This window comes from Mus caroli, unplaced genomic scaffold (genome assembly GCF_978045245.1).
Source record: "Mus caroli unplaced genomic scaffold, Mus_caroli_1 scaffold_18, whole genome shotgun sequence".
Lineage (NCBI taxonomy): Eukaryota > Metazoa > Chordata > Mammalia > Rodentia > Muridae > Mus > Mus caroli.
The window spans coordinates 17,212,994-17,218,993 of NW_028227273.1; positions in this window are offsets into that span (position 1 = coordinate 17,212,994).

Below are 6,000 nucleotides of genomic sequence, written 5' to 3' on the forward strand. Positions count from 1 at the left end.
AGTATACTTTTATGACATGAACATCTGCGGCATACCTAAGAACTAAGGATAGTATATACAGACGTATTTTCTTGTCATATTCCTTAATTGATACAGCATAGCATATAAAGAGCAATTATATTGTATAAGATGTAAAGAAATCTGGAGATAAGTTAAAGAACATGAGACTTACTTAGTTTCTGGGGAGTTGTACTAACTTGTGGCCTTTCAGCACCTGTGGATTAAAGTATAGGAACGTCCTAAAGGAACGTCCAAGGATCACCTTGTACAGGATTTACTACTATTGAGATGACTTGAGCAGAGGTCCCAGTATGCATAGCAAAGAACTCAGTCTGATTATGAATAAACAGCTAGCATCTCCACACCCATGGCATTCATTCTGTTAAGCATTGTAATGCAAGTCAGCACTGGCACCTCTTAGAGGAGAGACTCCCATAGGCAGTCTTAGAGCATAGAATATGTTTATTTTTTCTCTTTTAGTTTTTGGTCTCTCTGCTTCCAGTTTTTGAAATTTCTAATTTTGCTCTTGCCTAAAAGATTGCAGAAAGTTTCATAAAAAATCAACTCACCAACCAACCAACCAACCATCCAACCACCAACATAGAACTATCAGAGTTTACTAGGCAATAGAACTATCAAATTATTTTTAACCTTTTAAGAACTTACATATAGCATTTGCAAACTTCTACTAATTTTTTGCTAAAATATCAGAAGAAAGACTGATGGAGTTTACACAATCATTTTAATTGACTTAACAGGAAAAATATTAAAAGTAAATGGAATTATAAAGGTATGATTTAGTAGAACTACAAAGAAATGACATTTTAAATGCTTTGACAAATTAAATGAAACAATGTAGGTACCCTTCATTGCAAGGACCACTATAAAGACACAAGGTAAACTATTTTCTAGACTGTTCTGTGGATGAAACAAAGTCAGGGAGAAACCCATGTACACATATCTGCTTCTAGGCAATTGTTGGAAGAACCTAGGGACAGCAAAGCCTTTGAATCTATATGGTCCTATATAGAATAAGGACTTAGCAATGATGGGGAGAGTATTTTTTATAAACTTAAAATGACTCACTTTGGGCTTTAAAATATTGTGGCATGACACATACTAAAATACCAAGGCATTGGCTTGTTTCTCCATACAGAATGTATACCAACTTTGAAATAGGCATTGTGAGCTCATTGGTTTTACTTGAAAGAAAAGGTGGGGGAATATATTTCTCTTCTGGGATGGAGAAATGTATACCATTTTTTTGTGTGTGTGGGTTGTCAACTGTTATATATGGACATTACTCTTGTGAGCACACTGCCTCTGGCAATTTCACTGGGTAATTGCTTTAAAGTTTCTTGGGATTTAATTTGACCAATAATATATTCAAAATCTATTTAATGTCCTGTTGCATTCGCTTAAAGATCTAGTGAGCCCTCTATGCTTATGAACATGAAATTCTGTTTGGTCAATTCCATGTTTAATCCTCTAAAGAAAAGAGGGGAAAAAAAGAAACCTCACTTTCATGAACTGTTAAATGTCAAAACAAACAAGACAAAATGAAAATGAAAACAAACAAGAAAACCCCAAAGATACAAATACTGTATTCTCCTTAAAATTAACCTAAACATGGATTCTTTTGTACTGAAAGTATTATATATGATTTAAACTAGTAAAGTCAAACAAATTTTAAATTAGCCAGAAGAAATCCATTCTCTGGTTTATGTAGTACTTTCAATAAGGAACAATTTGAGAGAGCAAAGATGTTTCAGTCTTATGCAATGCTTGGAACTGACTCTACCAGACTATAAATCTGAACTGAGAACCCTGAAAAATTATGGTGTCTATATAGTCATAATTCACCAGTAACTTTAATTTTTTTCATTAATTTATTTATTCATTTTATATCCAGACCACAGTTATCCAATTCTCTCAGTCCACCAGTTCCCCAAACCCCTCGCCCATACCCTTTCCCTTTTCCTCTGAGAAGGCAGAAGACCCCTGGGTACCAATCCACCAGGGCACATCAAGTAACTGTAGCACTAGGTACATCCTGTCCTACTGAGGCCAGACAAGGGGGCCCAGTTAGGTTAACAGGATCCATAGGCAGGCAGTGGATTCAGGGGCAGCCTACACTCCAGTTGTTGTGGGGGTTCCCCATGAAGACCAATGTGCATATCTACTACATATGTGTAGGGGCCGTAGATCCAGCCAATTCTTGCTCTTTAGTTGGATCACCAGTGACTTTTAAGTAGAACTTAAAAATACTTTTCAAATGTTTGTTGAAATCAAGAATCATGCACAGTAATTATCAGGCATTAAGACAGAAACCAAAACTGTCTGCTACTAAGAATAAGAGGGAAAAGTAAGAATCTATATATTTGAAGGTAAAGGACAAGGCTTCATTAAAGAAGTATCATCTGAGCCTTGAAAAAATGAGTTGGTCTAAACTAGGTAGGGATATTAAAGGGAGGTTAATATGTTGTGAAGATACAACATGTAAGGCGACAAGCTGCAGATAAACAAATTCAGAAGCATCTGATAATGGATGGCACAATTGAGTGATTCCTTACAAAGCACAAGGACACCTTCAGAATGTACTCATTAAGTGTCCAGACGTGAACAATGTTCATGCCTTCAGAGTGTTGAGGCTGTGTCTTTACTGCCTATTGTAAGGCTAAGTGCCCTAGCCACTGTGTTTGTTAAATAAAGATATCAACAGTCAATAGTTTGAGCAGAAGAGACATAGGTGGGGTTGAGGTTTTGTGTGCTTGGGGAGAGAGGACCATGAGGAGGGAGGAGACTAGAGAGCTGCCACGGGATAGAAGAACACACAGGAGCAAGATACTCCACTATTGGCTGAGGGTCAAGAGAACATGACCCAGAGGGCTGCCCACCCAACTGGAATTAAGAGCAGCCCAGATGGAAGATAGCAAGAACTAAATGATAACTTGGGGTTATTGATAGGAAAGTTGATTCTAACAGCATGGAGGGTAGGCAGCTGCCCAGCTATTGTGCTGCCTAAGGATATTTAAAAATATGAAGGCGGTGTGTGTCTTTTATCCAGGAACATAAATGGTAAAATGAGGGGAAAAAGCCCCGTGCTAGGTTTTTAATAACTTTCTACTACACAGATGTGTAGTAGTTACTCAGTAAGTGTACAGAGGTGAACAATGCTCATAAGAATTTCAGTATGTGGCCTGGCTAGATATGAGGAATGGTCCCCAGAAACACTGTTTTTTGAGACATTTAGATGTAGCTGCTTTTATTTATCTCTGCAAAATTGTTCAAACTTCTTCACTTCATTTTGTGGGCAATGTGTGAGTGGGTTTTTAGCTTCCAACCGATGGCTTCCTGAGGGTGTCCAAATGCCTGTAGAAACTACCTCCCGGTGTGAAGTCTACCTAAATTTATTTAGTGCTTCAGGGAAATAAGATTTGAAATATTTAGTAAGTGATCTTTGACTAAGAAAGAGAAATTGCTAAGAAACTAGATAAGGGATTCTACAAAATACAGGGAAGGCTGCTGTGTGGGAGCCTGCTGTGTTGCAAGGAACATAGATTTTTTTTTTTTAAATCAAGCACTGTCACCTTCAAACCTGGATCACTTCCTCAATAACAATGTTGTTTTGAGACAGTTGCTTAAACACTTTCAGTCTCATCTTCTCTGCTCCTTTCTAAAAGGCCACAATATGCCTCTCAAGGCTGTCATGAAGATTGCATGAGGTAATGTGTATACCAGGCATCTGACCCTTGCAGACTGCTTGGTCCTCACTAGTGGGCAAATTATGATCTGACTATGTGATAAACTTTTCCTTAAAAAAAATGGAGGACAAAGACATCACATGCTTTCCCATGTTGCAGCTCCCTCTGATGATCCTTGTGTATACTGTTTCTCTGTGATGTTTGTAATTTATCTGACTCTCTGGGGTCTTGAATAAACCTATGTACCCAGAAAGAACCTAATAAGTAGCTCTTTCAATAATATTTTCCATAAGCATTTCATTCAGATCTTACTTTGCTCCTTACACAACTCTGAACCATGTCAATATCTGAGAAGTTTCATCTGTATATTAAATTACCAATTTGAATTGATAATGTGTCAACTCTGAAAATATTACTTCTAATGACATTATTAAATAAGCAAACATCAAGCATGGGGTTCGATGTTTAAAAGAAACGGAGCATAAAAGCTTCTCTCTTAAACAGGTTTCTGATGCTCCACTGATTTTCCCATTTACATTCTCAGTGTGTTGTTCGGGTTATAATCACATTGCCTAAATCATCCAGACCGTGCGCATTTGTAGCTTCACTTAAAGTTATCACGCACTTGTTTGTCCTTCAATCATGTTATTCTCTTTTCCTAATATGTTTAGTGGTTTTAATTGCTAACTTACAAATGATTTTATTATTTTGAACTCTTTGAGTAGCCCCGTGCATTGCTAGAATATTATATATGGCACTAGCATGACTAAAATAGTAGAAATAAGAGAAATAGTACTGTTTATAGTGAATAAAAAGAAGCTTGTGATTTTCAAGTGTGGGAGCAAGATGACTAGAATCCGTTCCTTTCAGAGTTAATAAACAGCTTGTATCAAAAAGCAGAGCACCTCAGGAGGGTAGGGGCATCAAGGATCTCTTCTTTATCAATGCATCAACCTGATCGCTGTGTTTCTCTCATAGCACAGGATTCCTCATCTTGAGCAGAGTGATGCTAACAAAGGAAAAATAAACATGGTTTCTTTTGTTGTTGTTTGGTTTAATTTCAAGATGTTAATTAAAGTTCATTGCGATGCTAGCAGCCCTTGCATTTGATCTCGAAGAGGTTCTCACACTCTGAAAGCTTTTGTTTCTCAACAACCTATCGAGATATTCAAACAACTATTTAAAACAATTTTGAGAGCATCAGACTTAAAACGCTTGTCCTTAAATCTCAATTTGGTGCTGGTGGAAGAACATAACCTGTATTTACTGCTATTTATCAAGAGACTCATTGTTGGAGGAGGGAAACTTAAGCACCTTCCTGTATGTTGGGGTAGATAACTGGAGAGTTACGAGGAGGAAAAAAAAAAAGAGGTATTGGGAGGTAAAGCTCTCAAACATACCTTGGAAACAGTAACAGGAGATTACTAATAACACAAAAATCAAGCCCGAGCAAAGCTTGTACAATGGAAGTGCATGTCTTGCCAAAGTAAAAAGGGTAGCATTCTGCACCCTGGACTGTGATATCTGTACCTCCTCATTCATGCAACTGTTTATTCGCAACCTGTTTGTATCTCATATCCTTTTTATAGTTTGAGAATCTGACTGAAATCTCAAGAATAAAACAGATACACCAGAGCATGGTTAAAATAAGATTTAATTGTTTCATAAGAAAAGGTAACTGTGAAAGGAGGAAACCATTCTATGAAATGAATATTCACTTGAGTTCTATGAAAAGTATGGACCTGTTGAAAGTATTCCAAAATACAAAATACAATGTCTTTAATTTAACATCCAAGAGGAGAACAGATTTCTCTCTACTTTCATATGGATAAAATACTGAACGAAAGGTTAAACCATAGCTTTATGAATATAGTTTCGCTGCACTACGGGACATGTAAATCACTTTATAGCAAACTGACTGGAAACATAGATAAGGTCTTTAGCATCTTAAGAAATGAAAGTTGGCAATTACAGTAGTGAATTTTAAAATGTATTCCTTGGATCAGCAGCTTGTTTCAAGTGGGAATAGTAAGTACTGTGAACTTGCTATATCTGGCAACACATGCAGAATGAACCATGTTAAGTCTTAGGTATGTTCAACGTGTCACCCTTCTTTTTTTATTTTTTTATTAATTTTATTAGATATTTTCTTCATTTACATTTCAAATGCTATCCCCAAAGTCCACTATATCACCCTGCCCTGCTCCCCAACCCACCCACTCCCGTTTCCTGGCCCTGGCATTCCACTGTACTGGGGCATGTTATCTTCACAAGATTCCTTTATTTTATGTGTACG